Source organism: Cryptomeria japonica, chromosome 10, assembly GCF_030272615.1.
Source record: "Cryptomeria japonica chromosome 10, Sugi_1.0, whole genome shotgun sequence".
Classification (NCBI taxonomy): Eukaryota; Viridiplantae; Streptophyta; class Pinopsida; order Cupressales; family Cupressaceae; genus Cryptomeria; species Cryptomeria japonica.
The window spans coordinates 44545725-44569456 of NC_081414.1; positions in this window are offsets into that span (position 1 = coordinate 44545725).

Below are 23732 nucleotides of genomic sequence, written 5' to 3' on the forward strand. Positions count from 1 at the left end.
TATGGTGTACATGAATCTGAAAGGAGGCTTTGATCTTGACAAGGAGGAAGATCACTAGATTCCTCTTTAAAGGTGCTATTCTCTTGAATTTCAATGGGATCATCGGAAAGGATGGAGGGGATCTCTTGATCTTTCTCAAGGATTGGAATGTCAATGGGATTTTGGACAGGATGGAGAGGAATGGTGGGATCATCATGAGTGTTTTGGAAGATGGGATCTTGATCAACAATTGGATGGGATGATAATTTTTTAGGATCTTGATCTTCGTGTTTTGAATCATCCTCTTGACATAGGGTTGGACTTTGAAAATGTTTGGGCGATTCTAGCAAGGAATCTATGCTTGGACATGAGGGAGATGGACTTTGAATGGGGTCTTCTAAAATAGGTTTGATGGTAAATGAAGCACATGGTGGTATTGGATCTGACATTTCTAAATAGTATAAGGGATTGGTATAAAGACATAGATTATCATGTATTTTTGTTGCAAACAACCCTTGGGAGGATGCATTATTTGATATATCATTTGGAGGTGATGGTGGAAATTGCTCTCGTGAAGCTTTAGGAGATGATATGGGAGGTTATTGTGAAGCTTCAAAAGGTGCAGGAATGGATGCCACTAGAGAGTCAATTTTCTTATGGTGGGATGAGCCATTGCTAGACATAGGTGCATGATTTTGATCTTTCTCAGAAAAATAACTTAGGACTCTCTTTAAGATATTTTTAATAGAGCCACCTTTCTTTGGAGACACATTTGAATCCTTGCGAGGTTTTGACATGATTGGGTTTGGATTTTGGACTTGTTTGAAGCTGATTTGGTTTTGTTTTGGTGCTACATTTTTATTTTGAATTGGGTTTTGGTTGAATTGATTTGACATGTTTGAAATTCGGTATGGTGTGAGTTGCAAATTTTTTTTTTGAATTTTTGGTTGTAGTTGTTGATATTGAATTGTCCATTGAGTTTGTTGTTGATACTTGATAGTCGGTTGAACCAATTTTTGACATTGTGTGTTTGGGTGAGCATATTGTTGAAATTGTGCCATTGATTGTGTTGGTTGGATATGTTGAATCATTGGTTGTTGTTGGATAATTGGTTGTTGTTGGATAGTTGGTTGTTGATTCAAGATTTGATTGAACAAAATTTGATCAAATGAAGTTTGACTTGGGACTTTGTTCAAATTTGTGTTTGTTGCTTGAAATTGTTTCATTGTGTCTATTTGTGCAAGGAGAGCTAGTATGTGTGATCGTTCGATAAGAGATTTTACATCAATTGGCTCAATATTTGGATTTGGACCTGGAAATTTTTGAAACATTTTGGACATATATGATCTATTTTTCTCCTAGTTTTTTACTTTTTATTCCAAGATCTATTTTTCTCGAGCTAGTTTTTCCTCTAGTTGTTGTATTTGGACACTTGTTTCGTCATAAAAAGTTTGATCAATGTTTCTTTGTTGTTGGGTTGGATAAAATTTTGATTTCCTTGGATAAAACCTTGATTGCATTGTTTTATTCATTGGACTAATCATCGATTTATATGTCAAAATTTGTTGCATCATAGGAGGTTGGAATCTTGTTTCAATAGACATGTCACTATGCAATGTATTTGGGATTTTTTTTTTGCATTTAAGAATGACGTATGAAACTAATGCAACCTAGGTGATTGAAAATGCAACTAAATATTTTTGGTCTTTTTGAAGATTGGGACAAACTTTTGAAATGCAAAGCTAAAGACATAACCTTGGGAAATTGAAATGAAGCCAAGACCTTAATTGACAAAAGGACAAAAGACAAAATGATGATAGGACGATGACAATGTCTCACCTATATGCTTGGATACTAAGCTAGGTTTGACAAAATGATGTTGATGACAAAAGGACAAATGTTGGACAAGGTCAAGACTCCCTAACAATGACTTAGGGTTTAATCTAAAGTTTTAAATTTTCATGTTTGGCAAAACCAAATTTTGAGACTAAATGCAAGAAGGCTATGATTATGATAATGACTCAAGATATGATATGGATATGATATGACAAAATCAATCCAATAAAAGACTAGAGTTTATGGCAATGCAATGATAAAGCCAATGTGATATGGATATGTGAGGACCAATGACTTTGGAAATACAAAGTGCAACATAATCCAAGACCTAATTTTGGGATGATGATAATGCAATGAAGACTTAGGAAAACAATTTTAAACCTTAGTGTAAAATGAGGACTCTACAAATGAAATGGTTAAAATGAAGAGTAATTATTATGTCCTAAGACCTAAGTTTGGACTATGCAAAGCCTAGCCTTAAGTGACATGAATATTGAAACTAGGTTGCCCAATGTTTTGAAAAACCATGTTTATAAAATCTTTGCAAATTGTTGGATGAATACTTGGTCAAAAAATTGGTTTGAACTTTGTTTGGACAATTTAAAATTATTTTTGACTTGTTGAATGTTGTTTGAACTTTGAAAACAAGGTTGTTTAGGACCACTTGTGACAATTGTTTTTAATTCAATCTTTTACAAGCATAGAAGACAAGATGTTTGTTTGACTTTGACCCAAGATAATCATGCACCTTAAAAAACAAATCCTATGGCTGGCAAGGACAATAGTCATTGGATCTCACTTGGTTTCTCATCTATGCCTACTCAAAGCGGATACTTAGATGCTTGACCCCATTGGTTCCACTCCATGACACTCACTTCTCCAGGGCAGCCAAGCATCAGTTCCCAGGAGAACTCCCCATGGTGAACTTTGTATCTCTACTAAGAGCTGTAAAAGTGTGAGATGACATTAGAGGTCTGACCTCTTGTACCAATGACTAGAAGGTTTTTGGTCTCTAAGCACAAAGGTTTTTAGTTAGGGCATCCATTCGGGTGGATGTAGATCCGGTGAATTTAATCGTCTCTACGCCATTCCAGCACCTGCTGTCTACAACTTTCGTTGCATCCACAGTTATTTGGAGTGGTTTGGAAGAGGTTCATCTTCAACCCCGTCACCACTTAGAGTTGTTCCCTCTCACAAATGTCGATTGAGGTACCAGACAAATCATGAGGCAGGCCCACTATCTAAAGGTTAAAACACACAAGCAGATGATAAAAAAAACATGGCATACATGGTGTTCATTCATCCCATAGAAAATGAAGTGTGCAACTAAGCTAGAAATCATAGACACATGGTTTCGAATATAAGTCTTTGGCCGCATCCTACAACAAATATGTTCGTAGTTTCAATGTTTGTCTTCTTCTAACAAATACCAAGGTGCTGCACAAAATGATTAGTAACACATACAACCTCTAAGTTGAGTAGAAAAAGCAATATGCAAAAAAGCAACATGCAAGCAAAAAGAAAAATAGAATCATGCAAACTAAAAAAAGCAATAGGCAAAAAAACAACATGCAACTAAAAATCAACAAGCAAAAAAAAACATGCAAGCAAAGAAAAGCGACATGCAAATAAAAAAAAAGAAACATGCAAGCAAAGAAAAGTGACATGCAATGAAAAAAGCTACATGCAAATAAAAAAAACAACATGCAATCAAGAAAAAACAACATGCAATGAAAAAAACTACATGCAAATAAAAAAAAGCAACATGCAATGAACAAAAAGCAACATGCAATGAAAAAAGCTACATGCAAATCAAAAAAAGCAACATGCAAACAAAAAGTTGCTTTATGAATTAATCACCTAATTAGACTATGTGCAATTTGTCAACTAAAATGAAAATTAACAACCTAATTAGATTTATGTGCAATTTGTAGGAGAAATTAAAGATTAATCCAATATGAATTAGATTCTATGTGAAATTTGTTGCATGAAATTAGAGATTAATCCAATCCTAATTAGATTCTAGGTGCAAGTTGTTGCATAAAATTGAAAGTTAATCCAGGCCTAATTAAGAACTAAATAAAATTTGTTTGTTTAAGTCTTTGATCAATTAAGCCATGCAACAGGCACATTAGTTCTTCCAAAACCTGCACAGAAATAGTGACGAGAATAGAAACCAAGAAATTTGGTCTTCTGTAACCTGTATCTGATAAAAAATCTCACAAAAAATATTAAATTAGATGCGTTTCACGTCGGGTTCACCAAAAAATGTAATTAGGAAAATGGAAATAAGCATCAAAGCACATAAATTAGCTAACCACAAAAGCTAAAATGCAATGAAAATTTATCTTAATACATTCAATGAAAGAATGAAAGCAAAACACTAAAATAAATACACAAACCATCGCAAGGTGTTTCCTTCATTGACTTCCATTGGCTTTCTTTCTCCTCCAAATAGCTTGTTTTGTGGATCTCACCTATGAGTGCAGTAAATAAGCAAGAAAGCAAGATTGTAAGATGATTTTGATAACACGAGGATACTAGAAAATGTGGTTCATTCTATTGAGAAAAGATTGATAAATTTATAGAAGATTGAAGACAAGATTGGAGAATCAAGATGGATTCAAAAAGAGGGCATAAAGCAGCTTTTGACTGGGCATATCTCATTTTTTGAATTTTAAATTGAGATTAAAGAGATAATTTCCAAGAAGATAAATCAAGAAAATCAGAAGTTGACTGGTTACTTCTATTTTTCAATTTTTAGGAAGATATGATAATGATTTTTGAAAATCATATATATCAGATGATGACATACTTTCCATTTTTGAAAATTGGGAGAATATGAGAAAATAATTTATTTAAATTGGATAATGATTTATTTTAATTTTTAAATCAGTTTCTCGATTTATTGCCATTTTTTGAATTTGGATGAGGATAATTAGAAATTAAATTAAAAACAAATAAATATTTGCTTCCATTCTTGATTTTTGGAAGAAGATAATTAATATTTTATTAAATAAATAAAAAATTATTTAATTATGATGAAATAATTAGCTAATTAAATAATTTAAAGAAATTATTCAATTATGAGAAAAATGAAATTGAATTTAATTAAATAATAAATATTATTTAATTAAAGTTAGGAAATGAATGATTAATGATGAAATGATTTAAATGATTAGGAAAATAAAAAATTTAAATTAGAAGAATGACATAATGTCAACATATTATGAAAATCAAATGCGACATGGAATACATGTTATAAATTAGATTAGCGATGCAGGAGTGATGACCAATTTTGAGTGTCTACACATCCATGATTGGCTTATGTTGATGTTGCGTTTGTGAAGGTCTCCTTCTTTGAGTTGACTCTTGAGTCCTTGTTGCTCAGTTTGTATTCAGTTGTTGTTGTGGCTATTGTAGCTTCTTGATATTTCATGATGGTGTTATTTGTTTATTTGATTTGTATCTTTACCCTATGACCTTGGTTCATGGATGGGGGAATGGGCTCTTTTATGTGTTGGTTCTAGGTTGTGATTACTAGACCTCCAGGAAGGGGGTCTAGACCTAGGATACCACATGAAGAGTTGATGGTATAATTGCAAGTGATAACATAATAATAATTGATTACAGGGTTGGGTATTAGGTATACATCTAATCAAGATAAAGAATATGATATTGTATGCCCCAATTGGACGGACCCAGGGAGATGTTTTTGGGATCCTAGATTGGGAAGACCGTTGGAGCAGTATACCCATCTCCTTTGACTTACTCCAAGGTGGAGACAGATGCCACATGAGGTTAGCATGTGATGACACTCTTTCCCACATGTATCTTTTTTCCATATGCCTTGTTTTATTGATTTTCCTTTGGAGGATGATTGCATTGATTTATAACTTGTTGTACTTCGGTATTGTATCCTTGTGTTTAGGTCTCGTGAAGTCATGTTGTATCCTTTGGTCGATAGGTGTCAGCTTAGGTCTCGAGTGTGATTTGGAACCTTTTCCATCTCCTAGCATGGGGGGTGGTCCTTTCATTGGTTCCACATGGTCAGGTGGTTGATTGCCTTCTTCCATTGGGATGCTCTCCTTGGAGATGCGTATGTGGATTGGATTCTTCATGAGATTGCGCTATTGGATTCCTATGTTCGTGAAAAGAAGACATTGCATCATAATGCAACATGTATGTAATAGAAATGATGTATTATTGTATTGTACTATCATGTATTTGAGAAGGAAATTGTATTAGGACTTGATGTTAGATTTAGGTATAGACCTATGGTTATTTCATGATGTAAAAAGGTGCTTGTTATGAGTTTAAAATAATTATGGGAATGGTTTGGTTTATTTGTACTTGATATGTATCACATTCATGAGATGGATAGTATTATGTTATTAAAAGAATGATAGATAGATGAAATGGATATCATTGATCTATACTTGAGTAACTAGGTGATCATGGATACTAAAGGTTAAATTATTTGTGTAATATTATGTGTTTGGGACTTTGTATAAGATAATAATGATGATTTGATTATGTAAGAGATTATTCATTCTTGGTGTTAGGTTTCTATATATAAATGTAGAAAAATATGTTGTAGAGGTTAGGAAGAATGCTTCGATGTCTCTTTAATGTATTTAATGATTAATACGTAATAAGTGCTTATGGAATCTATGTGATTGTGAAATGGAGTAAACATGTGATTTTATATTGTATATATATATATATATATATTCATTCTTTAAAAATTGAGTTATGTTATGCCTTAGAATGATTGATGGAAAGAATAGAATAGTTGCATTGAAGCTTCACTTGAGTAGTTAGGAATTTGATATTCTTGATTAATGGATGTTATGATAGTATGTTGCTAGGTAGTGACGTTAAGATACCCTAGGGAATAATTGTGTTGCAATAGTATATTAGAAATATGATAATGGTAGAAGGTTTATTCTGCTTGCGTAGAATGGGTTTACAATGTTTCTATTTGATGCTACATGTGTTATTGCAAATGGATAATGTTGTATCGATGTATGTTAATGTTGGAATAACGTAATGGATGTTTTAAAAAAAAAAATTATTAGTAGTTTTTAAGTTTATTTCTCTAGGGTATTTTGGCGGGCATTACAATTACCAAGTCAAATGGGTACCCCCTCATAAAGTAAAAATGGCAAGAGTGATAAGAGTGCTAAGAAGGTTGAAGGTATTCTAAAGAATGAAATTGAGTCTTTTGACATAAGAAAACTTTTTATGGATTATTGAAATGACACCTATCAAGACATATTTTAGATTAATATATATACAATAGAATATAGCGAAGGAAATGACAACACTAGCTTTAGATACTCAACGTCCTTTACTCAATAGATTAAATGATTATGGGTAACTTGAAGTAGATAAATATATGATAAGATGTCTAATTTTAGAAAGTTGGGTTCCATCAAATCTTTCAAATTACAATCCTTGTTATTGTTAGTGTAGTTTTCCATTCTTATTATGTCCCTAACCCATAGTGTATATTGGGTTATAAGTAGTCAAATTATAGCCACTTGAATTACTAACCAAGTCATATTATCATTATTACATTCTTATTTTATTTTTTATGCTAGCCTAAAGATTACATGTTGTTGTCTAATTCATTTTGGGTGATTACTCAAGTGTGAGTATGGTGATTACGCAGTTGTGAGTATAGGTTAGTTGTTATCATCATATTGAGCATTGTTTCTTAGTAAGGACTATTGGAGGTATCCCCCTCAAAGCGTATTACCCCTTGAAGTAGTATATTATTAGAAATTATTTGTAATGTATTCCTATTATATTCTTTTATTGGGTAAGTTATTTCATTGCAAGTGGTATCAAAGCATGATCTAGACACAATGAAAGCATATCATTTTTTAAAACTTTTCATTATAGGAAGCATGCATATCTCTTAGATTTTCTTGGTATATGTTTCTTAATTTTGGAGGATTTTTTAATAACATATTGAAGCTTCTATAGTTCAAATTTTAGAAAAATTGGAACAAAATTAAGTGGTTTATTACAAAATTAGGGTTTCCACCAAATTCATTTTCAAAAGAACATATCTCTTAAATTTTGGATTTTTTTGTTGATTTTTGGATATTTTTCAAAGACACATTTTAGCTTCTATAGTACAAATTTTACAAAAATTAGAGTAGAAGTAAGAAATTTATTATACAATTAGGGTTTACATCAAATTCACTCCTAAGGTTGAAAAGAAGAGAATTTCTAGGAGAAGTTTTTGGGAAGTGAGATCCATGACCTATTAAGCTATAGTAATTTTTTTTAAATTGATGGATTTATTATGTGTGATTTATTGTGAAATAAGGGTCAAACTAGGAAATTCTAGACTTGGTTATCTCGGCAAGAGATGTAAAACATGAATAAAAATTGGCCAGGGAGATGCTTGAGACAAGCGTGAGATGGAAGGCCTATATTAGCCCAATTTTATAAAATTCACTGGTATGCACAATCAAAGACACACAGAAGCATGCATTACCTAGGTTGGAAAGAGGATTCTACTTGTTGAGTCCCCACTTGGATTTCTCCATATACTTAGACAAAGCAGATAGAAAGAGATTTGGTAGCACTGGTTCCCCCTTACATGACACACACTTCTCAGGCATACCAGGATCTCATAACCCAAAGATTCAGAGATCTTATGAACCAGGGGGAATCTATCTTGATACTAAATAGTACGATGTGAGGTGGCTTCGAAGATCTAACCTCCTACAACAACAAGCAAATGGGATTTTGGTCTCTACAACAATAGGTGTTTAGTCATCTTTTGAGAAAATACTGGTGGTTATATATGCGACGGTTCACTCAATTAAGAGGCCTCCCATCCCTTTGAAGAAGGATTTAACCTATCACAAGGACACTAGAGAAGACTTCCATTGGTATAACACATCCACACTAGGTGAGAATGAATTTCATCAACCTGACAAATATTTGTACAACGGAGTGAAAGAGTATCGCTTGGGTTGTTCCCTCTCACCCACCTATTGCATTTGGAGGCAAGCTCTCTAAGGGTTCTAAACTATGACAAAAAAGGGGATAGGTCTAGTTTTTTAATCACCCAAGATTTCATAAGGAGAGAGCATATACCTACTATTGCACTCAGACACAACAAACAAATTTTCCAATTACTAAGGCATAAAAGAAAAGTCTTAACATACACTTAGTGATAAAAATAAGTCTTCGTCATTCAAACCTGCAACAAAATTTAGTAGTTTATGGATCTTATTCTTTGACTATCAAGAAAAGGCTTCAAAACAATGAAATTATTAGCAACAATCTTATACAAAATTTACAATAGTGGAGACAATGAAATGCATGAGTAGGCGATAGTTCGTTTGCACAAACGACAAAATGCAGATGTCAATGCAAGTGCGTAAATGTTGTTTTTGGCTACTGCAAAAAACAATTAGACTAAGAGATGGAAATTTGCTGCAAGTTAAAAACAAAAATCTAAAAGGCTGAATTTACATATTAGAAACAAAAAAACTATAAATGTGATTTTTGTGATTTTTATACTATTTTATATTTTTTAAAAATTATTTACTACTAAAAATTAGAGAATTGCATAAAAAAATCATTAGGGAAAAGATGTCAAAATTGTCCCATGAAGGCATTGAAATAGTGGTGCAAACATCATTCTATAGATGTAGACAACAAAACTCAAAACTTGCAAAAAATAGTGTTAGATAAAAATTATGCCAAGCATAGATGTCGATTTATTGGCAAAGACATTGAAATGCAACCATAGACGCTGATGTGAGGCAGAGACAACAAAGAAATACCTGGGAAAATATTCACAAGAAAAGACACAAAAAACATTAAATTAAGGGACTTGGGGTTCCACTAGGTGTGCCAAAATAAGAGTGAGGAAAAGTAGGTTAGCCAAAATCAAATACATGCAATATCAAATGAACACAACAAAGCATAAAAGAGCATATGTAAAATAACTTTTTCTTCACCTTCTTTCCTCACCCCCTCTAATTGAGCAAGAAGTGGAAGTATGTGCCCAAGATCTCCACTTGATTTGCTCCTTAGGAATGAGGGAATGTGGATTTCTCTCCACTACACAACAAAAAGGATTATATTAGATGGTGGATGATGGATTATGAGTGACAATATTTGGGCATGATAAGGGTGTTATGGATGATTTTGTGGCTCAACTTGATAGCATAACACTATGAATATGATGGATGGTATGAGAGGGGAGGAGACTCCAATTTATATATTGGAGGGGCCCAAGATGAACGACCGAGATCGAATAGGAATGGAGGGATATATTGAATGTGAGTGGGAGAGGATTTGAGAGGACAAGTTGAAGATCCAAGAGATTTGTCATAAAGACATTTCTTGTCTCCACACTTCTCAAATACATGTGCAAGAGTTCCCCAAGTACCTTGGGAAGAGAGGAAAGGAATATAAAATTCCTTGGGGAAAATCAAGAGGAATGAAAAATTCCCAAGAAAGAGGAAGCATGGGGAGAATAAAGGATAAAGAAATTAAAAATTCATTGGGAAGAGAGGGCATGGGGAGATTCAAGGAATTTTAAATTCCTTGGATAGACAAAGGTGGTTAGAATTTAAGGTTGGAGGATGAGATGGGAAAGCCATTTATGGCAAAGAGTTGACCCATTCCTATTAGGGTGATTAGGGATGTACAAATGATTAAGGGGACTGATTAGGTGGATTAATGAAGGATTAGAATGCAAGTGGGCAAGTTAGGAGGATGGGACCTGAGGAGAGAGAATGAGTGGATGAAATATTGGTCATGATTGGACTATAATTAATTAGGCTAAGCGATGGGGATTAGGAGGGTGATTTGTAGGAATCAAGAAATTAGTTAATTAACTGGAAGTAATTAACTAATTAGGATTTAGAGGAAATATTGACTAAGGTTGGAAATTGAAATAATTTTAGAAGAATAGGACATAATTAATTTTTCATTAATTAATTATAAGGCTAAGGTGATAAATTAATTAAAATATAATTTAATTAAATTTAAAAAGGAGGACTGACATAATCAATATAATTAATTATGTGAAAAGGCTAAATTAATTAAATATTAATTTAATTAATTTTAGGCATCTACATTTTGCCCCTCTTTTACATGGCGGTAAAGTTGGCGATGGGTAAAATAAAGATGCCCTAGTGTGGCAATGCGAGTAACAAATGCCCCCTCAAAAATTTAATCAGAAAATTATTTTTTTATGAAAATAATCTTGAAAAAGAAGGATATAACAGACAAAGATGAAAAAGATGAGAAGAAAAAGAAACAAAGAAAAGGCATAGAGAAAGGTGGAAAAGAAGTGGTGAAAGGGCGACAAAAGGGATCATATAGGTCACATGGGGCTCATAGAAGAGTCATTTTCACACCAAGAAGTCAACGAGCAATATAGAGCCCATAGTGAAAGAGAAAAGATGGTGCGGATTCCACTTCATGAGCAATGTGGCGAGATGGTCAGACTCTTCAAGTGACCATTGGAGTATGGACCACCGATACATACCCCTACCTCGACTTCATGATTTGAGTAGAGTAGCATTAATTAGGAGTATTAATAAGGGTAAAATGTTGTCAAGGTGTAGACATTGATCATTTGATCGATGTTTGCACTTGGGGATCACCGTTTATTTAGCAGATCCCCTCCTGCACAACGAATCCCCATTTACACAAGTGATACATTGCCTACATAGGTGTCGATCAGGCAATCAGTGTTTATGATGGGAGGGAAGGATGGAAAAGGGGTTACTGTAGAATATTGTCTGCGTTCTATAGTTTGATGCACAACATGTGGTTTCAACATCTCTGCCAGGAGAAATGCCATCTTCACCTAAAAGGGAAAAGGGAGGGAAAGGGATAAAATACAAATGTTCTAAGGGGATTCCCCAAGGCACAGGATGTGGGGAATTAGAGGAAGAAGGCTGACATGAGTGGGTTCATGGATGCAAGGTCACTAGGTCCTCTATAGTCATGGGAGTGCTAGCCTCCCATGATGATGATAACTCAATGATGAACAAATAGTACCAAACCGGTACTGAGAGGGGGAGGGGGGTGAATTAGTACAGGCAAAAACACAATCCTAAAATCGGTTTGTCAACAAACACTATGCATAGGTAGACAGACAGTAACTCCGGTCTTAAACATAGTACAACTGACAAAACCCAGAATAACTGAGACAAGCATTAGAAGTGATACAATCTAATACTTCATTTCCATTTCACCCTAGTGCATGAACAGGTAATCTACCATCAAAGATATATATATATATAAACAGCTAGATCAACATGATTCACCGCTTGACAGAAAATAACATAGCATCACATGAAAAAGACATCACATATGACAAACATATTTTTCACATGGAAACCCAACTGGGAAAAACCACAGTGGGGATGAATACCCACAAGCTATTTTTGAACTCTTTAGAAGTCTGCTCTATTAGGAGCGTTGTCCGATTAAAGACTGATACAATAGGTTCTGTTAGGAACCGATCCTGTTAGGGATCACCCGGTTAAGGAATGGCTAGAATACGCGGTTAAGGGTTAAACCCTCTTAAAGGTTACCTTGTTAGAGGATTTCAAGAACTCAATGGTTTTGAGTCACCCTGTTGAAGGATTTATAGTAAGCTGGTTAAAGCTACCCTATTAAGGGATTTGCCAAATGTTGAAGTAGCTAGAGATCAACAGGTATTACAATGATCTGGTAACAATGCTCAATGCCAATGTAGATCCACTTTAGCTCCTCTTCACCTTCTGCACTTACACTCTACAGGTATCACTTCTCTCTTTTGGTCTGGCAAGAATCACATATCTCTTCTCTTGGATACACACACAAAACTTTTGCCAACAACCTCAGAAAGAAACACAACATCGACCTTATAGGAAATAGATAGGTCGGTAGCTTAAACCCTAAAACCTAAACTTGTTAGGTTAAGCAATTCAAATGGTTCAATCCTGACCGTTGGGCACTTGGTGTCAGGGAGTGGTGACCACAACATGCCTATGTAGATAGTTATGGAGGCTTGTTACATTATACCGCAGTGGACTCAATGGAATTTTGGCATCATTTTATCAATGATATGATGGAGTTTACTTGGCTCCCATAAAATCATCTGAGGAGTGGGCATGGGATGCCTATTATCTATCATTTTTCAAGACATAGTGTCGGTTGACCAGTCACACTTTCCATGTTATAGATCATTACCTACCTCACTAGCTGATACAAGAGCTCGACATGTAGTAGGACATTGTTGGTGATGAGCGCACACATCCTTGGATTAAATAGGAGACTGATATATTGGGAGATCTCATAGGGCCTTTTGAGGCTTGAGTTAGCTGGACAGGGATGACACCAGTAGATTGGAACCCCAAATCCGATGTGATTGATGTTGGGTGCACGGGTGCATACACATCGTGGTGGGATTTTCACCAACCAATGCAGCTAACTATCCCAAGGGTTCTTGCACCAAATGAGATAGCTTTGTCCCTTGACCAAGTTGTGGGAGGGGATGGAGATGACAGAGGGGAGGGAGGAGATAGAGGAAATGGAGAAAAGGGAGGTAGGGCAAGAGGAGCCAGAGGAGGTAGGAAGAGGAAGAGATAAATTAGATCTCTAAGGAGAGGATGGGAGAGAGGAGCTTAGGGTGTACAAGTAAAACTACATGCAACATCAATATAGGCACATGGATAGGTGAGAGGATAGGCACAGATAGCAACAATGATACCTCTAGTAGTGCCTCCATCACTATAATAGCCAGAGGGACCATAACCACAACCATAGGTACCCTATCCACAACCACAGGCACCACATATTTTATAGGCTACCTTAGACCACATCACCCTAGAGAGGGATATAGAGAGGTCCCAGTCAGCGAGCCTATAATATAAGGTGGCCAAGGAGAGAGGGTGAGGGCAAATGGCCTCCAAGCAAAGAGGGACACACTATAGATTTCCCTAGATGTAGTGACCATGGAGAAAGATGTTTATCATACTGAGAGGGAATCCATGATAGAGGTACTACATGAGGCAAAGGGAGGTGAGCTGATGGAGAGGATTGATCAACTATAGGTGGAGGCAGATGGATTGAGGGATTAGATGGATCAAGAATAGGCCGATGTCACCCACCTTAGAGGAGAGAGACTTGTGGCCAGACAATTACTGATACATGCACAGATGACACATATGTTTACTAATTCCATGGATTCACACTGATCTATAGAAAGGGCCCTATGGGAGGCTTGATATTACAGAGGGTTGTACCAAGATGTTTTCCTTGCAGACCAACAAGTGTCCTCCTTTGTTGAGAGGACCCAGACTTGGTAGACACGATCTTAGACATCAAGAGAGTGTGGGTATGTAAGCTCCATGACTGCCACTAGCGGGACCATCAAGAGGATGGGGGCATCCAAGTGTAGCTAACAAAGAGAGCACTAGATAGTATTATGACTATATCATTTTGGGTGACCCTTCGAGGATTGTATTTTGTTGTAGTATCATCAGACACATCATTTTTTGATTGCTCATGATTTTTACCATGATTCATTTATTGTTGTACTTATGATGGACATTTATTATGTAATGTGATGCATTCATGATGATGCATTCTTATGTCGATGTGATGATTATTATAAAATTGATGACATGTTTGTGATAAAGGATGGATGATTATACACATGATGATACATGTATGCATTGCTATTATGAAATGAATTTGTTATGATTTGTTGTATGAGGTGTTCCTAACCTATTGTGTATGCCAGATGGATGAGATATTTTCATGTGTATATGATGTCTATGTGATGTGTGTGCTACAATGATATGGATGCATAGTGTATATGATGTTTAACCCATGTTGTATGTAGGGTATACTTATGGATGCATGACTATATAGTGGTTATATGACACGCTGACTATTTGTGATGGATGCATGATGAAGAGTTCTGATACATGCATGATTATGATACACTTTGATGCACATGTATATTATTATTATGATGATTATTGTGGAAATATATGATATAACACATAATGAGTGGAGGAATATGAAATGATTATAATGATGTAATGTTCTGAAATAACATGAGATGAAATGATTATAAACGATAGAATAAAATATGAAATGAAATGGTTATGGGATGATTTTATAATGTAATGATATGAAAAATAAACTCTAAAAATGTTTATGAAAATGCTATGCAAATGGAAATGAACCCTATAATGACAGTGAGATGATAATGCGACGATATAGAAAATGAAGCCAAAAATGAAATGTAATGGACCTCAAAATAATAAGATGAATCTTATAATGGTAACACAAATGAAAGCTAAGGATAATTTCAAATGATTATGTCTAAGGTGAATAAATGTAAAGGTGATCCCACGATACTGGGTTACACTTTTTGGTACATCCTAATTTTGGTTGGAATCATACATTTTTTAGAAAATATAATGAATTAAGCTTTAAGAGGTCCTATTTGAAGTAATTAATTGAGGAGAGTTATACCAAAGGCTCTTAGATCAAAATTTCTTGGATATAACCTCTCTACTTCTAAATCATACCTGCAATGGGGTGTCCTTCACACCTATCAAAATGTTGATAAAAAACCACTTTTACATTAGCTTTTGGGGGGTCAAATGAATCCATTTAGAAGTTCTATTTTTTAAAGTATTTAGTCATTATTATAAGCTTTCCAAATAGTATAATTTTAATATATTTATGTTTTATTTCTTATGAATGTAGGTTTTTCACCAAACATTAAGGATTGTGTTTCACACATGTAGAAAAATTGAAAAATGGAGAAAAAAATTTGTAAAAAATATATTTTCCCTAGGTATTGATATACTAATTTCAACACAAAAAGAAGTTAATTCAAATGCATACATAAAAAGTTATGCATTATGGAATACACTTCTGTCCAAATTACAATTACTCTATCTTCAAAAATTAACTAAAAAAATATATATGTAACAAAAAATTATGAAAAAATATCCAGTCACTAGATATTGGAGTGACAATTCTAGATTTCAAAAATTAGAGTTTCCTTCTTGCTATAAATTTTTTTATGCATTACCAAACAAATGTCACTTCTGAAAAATGTTGATTACTGTAAATATTGAGTTATTGAAAGTTAAATAATAATATGGACAACTAATAATAATATGCACAACTAATTTTTAATTATTTTTTGAAAAAAATATTTAGAATCTATATGAAAAATCTCACAAATTAGTAGTTTATTTCATCTTCAAATTCTTAATAGTTTAAGTGCTATAGGTTTTAAAAAGTAAAGATTTGATGCAAAATGTTGATTTCAGTGTCAAGTTTGGCCAAAAAGTGTAACCCAATATTGCACAGGATCACCCGCAAGTGAAGGTATCATGCAAATGGAGGTGGATAATTTTTTGTGATGTGCCAACTCTAATACAATGAAATACATAGGATGGAAGAAGAATAAAGGGGGGGGGGGGGGGGGTCTGAATGAATAAATTGGAGTCTCTAGGGAAAATGGATGAGATTGAATGATTGGAGGGATGGGTTTTGTTGTATAAAATATGGAGAGAAAACCTAACTTTGATATTGCCATAGATTATCAACAACACTAACTATAAAAGTCAAGATGTTGTGAATATATGAGGTGTGGAATAGACTCTCAAACAATAGGTTATCTCAGTGCACATAGGTTCGCAAACACCGATGGAGTAAATGTGAGACTATTGGTTCGTACAAGAGAAACCCTCAAGCATTCCATACCACAAACAAATGCTATCATATACACCAATCTGAGACATACCATGATATAGAATGATCAAGGCAACAATGAATAGGGACAAGCATAGGACACAAAATCAAAAATCAAAGCAAAAATACCAATCATTCAAACAACACACACATGGCCAATTGACATCTCTTGCCAAGAGTAGGATGGGGATCTAGATGGACTATTGGACATGGGAAGGATGCATCCTATTGGGAAAGGATAATAGGATGTAATTGAAAAGGTGGCAGAAGACCAGGTGGATGTGGAGGGTATGCAAATAATAGCATTACAACTTAGATTTAATTAACATAGTATGGATGGGTGTTTGCTTGATGCACAAGTCAAGAAAAGCTCAAATTAATGGGAAAATATAAGAATACAGGAGAAAATATCAATGTTTTGGGGTAAAAGTTCAGTTTATTGGGCCAATCTTGATTCATGGTTTGGATCATAGCTCATCATCTCTAGGGGAGGTGGGGAGGTAACGCGATGGAGGATTGATGAAAGGGGGACAAGTGGATGGAAGTCATTGGAAGCAAGGTGAAGAATACCTACATGGATGGGAGAGGGGAATAATAGGTTAAACATGAATTAATGGTGAATGAATGTATTACATTACTAAAGAAATAGGGAAGTGGGGGAGGGGGCACAAGTGGCAAGGCTAGGCAGTGAACTAATTGCTAATGCCACTAAAGAAAAGTGGATACATGCTAGTGGTTGTGAAAGAATGAGCATCTGAAGAGATGGTGGATCTGACTTATTTATCTTGATGCCTATGAACAGGTTTTCACCAAGGTATTTGCCCAGAGTGCCACATAGTGTTTTTCACTAATGGACAAAAAGATTTTTCTTTGCTTTTTTTGCATTTTTTGCATTTTTATGCTTTTTCTAATTTTTTTGATACTTTTATGATTTTTGAGAATCGGGACTCCCTAAAGACTAGGCATAACATTGCTTCAGGTGCATAATGTTCATGGGTTCATCTAGAGGTTCCTCTTTAGGTGTAGCCAATTGATAAGCTCTAGAACCATATTTTGTAGTGATGACATAGGGTCCTAATCAATTAGGCTCAAACTTTCCCTTCTTTTCATGGTCTTAAAGATTTTTCTAATTTTCCAAAATAACAAGATCACCAATGTCAAATTCTCAGGTCGAGGAGGAACAAGAGTCAGATCAGATCAAGATAAAGAAGGTGATTGCTAAGATTGGAAAGAGACCAAGGGTTGATATCCCTAGTTATGCCAAAATCCTAAATCTAGAAGAATTGATTAATTGGATAAATGAGATGGAGGAGCACTTCAAATTTGAGGAGATTGAAGATCTAGAGCGAGGTTTTCCAAAACCAAACTAAAGGGACATGTCATCACCTGGTGAAAGCGTAGTTAGATAGTGTAACGTCCGACTAAGGAACTTAGAGAACTAACAAAAACTAAGTAAGATAACATAGCAATAAATTTTTTTTAAACATAATACATTGAATCTTTAAACTCATCATAAAATTAACCATTACAATGTGCAAGAGAAAGATAAACATACATTCAAACTATGTCCCTTTGGGTTCCCTAACATTGCTACTATGCAAGGCTCCTAAACAAGATCTAAGATACATAAACCACAAATAAAATAACAATATCATCACATGACATTAACATTTACAACTATGTTCATTTTAACCACCAAACCAAATTTTCCTATGATAACCTTTCAACATAAACATGGTAGATCATCCATCCACATAAGAGTAGTCGGTACCAAAACCAAACTGCTTAAATACTATTCTAGAATCAAATTTCTCATCAATTACATCCATTTCAATTACATCAACATCCTTAAGGAGAGTTCAAGATACAACAATAATAATACAATTACAATGCTTCACAATGATACATGTCATCTATGATGATACAATAATTGACTAATTTGCATAATGGATAAAGAGGCAAATAAGATGACAAGATCCATACAATGCACATGAACAAGTCCACTGGTCCCTAATGGAGGTTGGCAACAACTACTCGAGGTCCACCCATCCGTGCTCAAGAGATAGACACAAGGCCCCAAACACAAGAAAACAAGGTAAACTCTCTAGCACAACACCAACATCCAAGTGAACATAGGGTATACAGAAGGACATATAGGGTACATAACAAGGTTCCACCATAGGCTTCTATATACAACCACATAGGATAGGTTTCTAGAGTACAAGAAGGAAAGAATGTCATCACCTAGCCTCAACATGTGTTATCCTAGTAGCCTCTCTAGGCCTCGACCCTCATTTGACAACTCATGCAAAACCAAACAGTCCTTTCATGAAGACAAGGAGGTTCAATCATGATAGATCAATGCCCCTAAGACAGTCAGGCCTTCCTAATCCCACCCTTAGTCTATACAAGAACTCAAGTCCATGGATGGGGCACCAAATTATCTTGTTAATGTGTTTTACCCTAGTTCATTTATTAGGTTATCACTTGATTAATAAAATCACAAAGAGTTATCCCAATAGCCTCTTTAGGGCGCCAACCCCCATTGAGAGTCACTCCCTCTCCATTGTATCTGGAAACCCTTACCCTAGGGTTAAATCCAAGGAAAGATAAGCTCCAATAACATAGATATCTCATATAAATCATACATGAATCGATAATCAGGAAACTAAGTCATAAATCATATGCATAGGCTTTTCTAGACCTTAACAACAAGATTCATCAATGGAACCATTCCCAAATGCAATAATAATTGGATTCTTTTGCATCCAAACATAGGGATGAACATATGTTTAAAAATCAATTCAAATCAGACCATACAGGCCCAAAAACACCTGATTGATAGGGTAAAGGGCCTAACTAAGTCTCTAGGACACATCGGGGACCAAATCAAGTTCAAATGGCAATGCAGAACCCAAAACTAGAAATGCAAAATAGAAACAACAAATTCAAAATTCAATGGTGACAAATGAAAAACCAATTGATAACAATTGCAAAAATCTTGACTGAGAGTTACAAAAATCACTTAACAGCTGCGAAAATCAATTCACAATTATGAGTATCAAAACCTAGGTTGACCTAAGGTATCAAATTGGACATTGTGATGACTCGAGAGGAAAAATTAGAGCAAGACCCATTTAAATGATGCTTGATTTTTTCCTAGAAATAATCAATTCATTCACAAGTGTACTGAAAAAGGGATATAGAACAAAGAATATAAAAATAGCCCCTAAAATATAATGAATTCAAAGAGGCATTCCATCATATAACTTAACATTCATAACTAGAAATTAAATCCACTTCTAGATTGTTATGAAATATTCTAATCACAATATTTTTCCATTTCAAATATAGAAAAAAAAAGAAAAAAAAAAGAGGGTAATGAACCCTACCTCAAAACCCGAGAAAACAAGGGGAATGAGGGAAGAAGTTTGCACAATAACACTTCAATGAATAGAAATGAATCCAATTAGAAACCAAGCAACTTCAAGCAAGAAACATCTCTAGCCAATCCCAAATCCATCCCACACAATAATTCACCAAAGACTTCCTCCAAAATCCATACCAAAATAGGAAGAATCTCCCTCCAAAATTACTCTCAAGAAATTTGTCCAAAAACATTTTTCCCAAAAGTTGTAGGAACTCTCTCCACAAAAAATCAAAAGAAAAAATAATATTTCCCTTTAAAAAAACATGTACAGAAAAACACAACCACCTATAACCAAACTATAAAAATCCAATTTTATTTGATAAATAACTTATTTAATTAATCCCAAATTCTCAACCAACTCCCACCAAAATGAATAATAATAAATTAATATTATTTACCTTGATCCAAATAAAATTACACAAGTAAAAAGATTAGTTATTAATTACTCGACACAAAAAATATATTTACACATACTATTTGCGCTCATAATTACACAAAAAGAGGTTAAATATTATAATATTAATATCATATAAATGGTGTAAAAATAAATAATAGGAAAATGGATGGGAAATATTTATATCATAAATAATATTACTAACAACATAAATATTATTAGTAATATAACACATTAATGCTAATAAACATAGCCAAGATTAAATCCATAAAACACTACACAAAACAAAGATCATTGACATGGGTACATAGGCATTGCCTTTATGGCAATCCAAACAGGTAAATTCAAGACCAAGGTTATTGCCTTAATTTGGGACAATGGCTAGGGATAGGTCACTTGGGACTTAATGCTATTTCCATGTATCACCATTGGGGATTGTTTAGGCATGCTTGGACCTATGAAGCTAGGTGGAGTCAATGCTTGGTACCTGCATCAACCCAACACAAAACACCTGCACAATATATATATCCATATACATATCTAACAATGACATCAATAGTCGTAATCAATCCACCAATAGAATCACCTAAAACATATGTTAGTACATCATACTTCATCATAATTGTAGACTTATAAATCTAACCACATATTAAATAAATATTTAATATTTATTTAATTCATCAAATTCACATTCTTATATTAATTAAATTATATTTAATTAATTTCCCCACTTTCATCTCTTTAAATTAAATGAATTATTCAATTTATTTAATTAAATTCATCTAGCCATTTTCTAGTTTTTAATTAAATAAATCACTTTATTTAATTAAATCCTCTTTCCCCTTTAATTAAATTCATATTTAACTAAAACCCCTTTATTTAATTAAAAATCCTTCCAATTTAAATAAATCAAAAGTTTATTTAAATTATGCAAGTTATCATCCATTTTTTGGAATAAATCACTTTACTTCAAAAATAAAATCCAAAAATACCTCCCACTTGCATGATTAATCCCCTTCTAGATTCTTCTAGATTCTTCTAAACACCCAAATTAGCCTAAACCATCTCTTAAACATTTTCACATTCCTTAAGAGAAGTCACTTCTCAAATCTTCCTCAAAGTCTTTGAAATGCATTGTGTCTTCAAAAAGTTAACCCTCAAACTCTTCCTAACCATTATTGGTTAATCCAACCTCAACCCATGGTTAGAGACTTTCTCTCTTACTTAACCCTCATCTAATCGATGGGTGTCATCAAACACTCATTACTTTGACCCTTGTTATCCTATCAACCCTTGCACACACTACTATATTTGGCACCAATTTGTGACGCATGTTTGTTGAAATTTTGACGAACTGTCGTCGGATTACTGATGAAATACCCAACAAAATTTCATCGCTAAAATTTTGTCGCTTGTCCGACGTTCCTATTTTTGTCGAACTATTGACCAAGTGTCATTGAACGATGTCGCAAAAAAATGTGAGCGGTTTTTGTTAGAATATCAATGAAAATCTCGTTAGTCTTGCAACGAACAATCAACACAAAACATTGGTAATTACGACGAATTTTTTTTCGCACATACAACAACTTTGTCGGATATTTAAGTGGTTCGTTGCAATTGCGACGATCTGGAGCATGCCAGTTTGACGAAAATATCGCAGCACATACAACAACATCGTCGAATGTCGATTTCACAAGAGTCAAAGAATAAAGGATGCACAATGGCGAATCTTACGCTATTTCACATAGCCTAAATATGAAGGATGCGAAATAGCGAACTTGTCATTGTTTTGCAAAGATAAACTAACGATTTGCAAAAAGGTGAATAAATCACCATTTCACAAAAGACAAAAGTGAGGATTGCGAAATAGCGAACTTGGTGCCTATTTCAAAAGGAGGAATAAAGTGGGTTTGTGAAATGGCGTTAGAACCTTTAATGGGATAGTGCACACATGTGGATCAACATGAAAAGAATTAAATGCTGCGAACTGTCTTGAATACATTTGAACGAATTGTCTTGCATTATTGCCTTGTGGTGATCAAGAATGCTGATAAGCAGAGATATTGCCTTATCGTACATATTGAATGGCTAATATTTAGATGGCTTTAATGTTGGATTGTGCAGATGAATTGTGTGGATGAACTAGCGAACATTCAGAGGAATGATGGCATAGATTGTGATAAATGCTTATGACGGATGGCTGTCATAATTGAGTGTGAGGTGTTTAAAGCTTGAGTGGATTGGGCGGATTGTTGTTGGAGTGCCGTTTTTCTGGTATCATATTGTATGCAAGTTGTCTTGGATGCCTTACGCAACATGGAAGCCAATTTCTCCTTCCATACTGACAAGAAATTAGTCCCATTTCTTAGACGATCGATAAACAAGAGTCTGAAAGGTTTGTTTTTGTTTAAGGATGAGCACCTATACGAGGTTGTGAAGATGCTGCTGGGAGAGGAAGTTTTCCATGTAAGTCATCGCTATAGGACAAACATGGAGGCATATTCATTGATTGCAACCTGGGGTTTCTAGTTTGAGGCTGAGGTGGACAAGGTGAAAAATGCCTTAAGAGTTGTAATTGACTCAAGGTATCTATTAAACCTAGATAGTGTGTGTACTCGTATGGTCCCAATGGTGGGAATTGTTCCTAAGGCAGGGGTGGCTGGTTTAGTGGTGCCACTGCCACTCATTCAACGGGTTGATGATTATTTGAAGGCAAGATGGAAAGCTCTTGCTTTTTGTGGGTGGTAGGCATTCAAAACTTTCAAAATGTTGAAGCAATGTTATGAGGTTTTAGGGGTTCTTCATGAAGTGGCATGAGCAGAGGTGGGTCGAGAGTTGCGACCGAGACCCCTAACTTCCCAAGCAACGAAGTGACTCTTAGAATTCCATGAGGACCCAGAGTAAAAGCTGCTTCCGGGTTAATCCTACCATGGATGGTGGAGTTTGTGTTGTCTGTTTGTATCTTTTTGTTCTATGTCTGTTTTCTCCCCAATTCTATATGTACGTGGGGATTTCTGCTAGTAGTTTTGGTACGCCGATTCTGCATGTAGTAGGGTTTGGTTTTTTTTTTTTTTAAGGGGTAAACGCTTTTAATCCAGAGCTATGAACTGGTGGGATTTGAACCTTGATGGCAAGAACAACAACACAACAACTTAACCATCACAACATGCCACTATTGGCTTAGTAGGGTTTGGTTTTTGCTGGGATGGTGGTTTTGGGGTTTTTTTTTTGGGCGGCATAACTCTGGTGGGTTTTCAATACCACCTATACTTGTATATTTATAATATTTTATTTCCAAGCAATACAATACATAAATTATTGATCAAT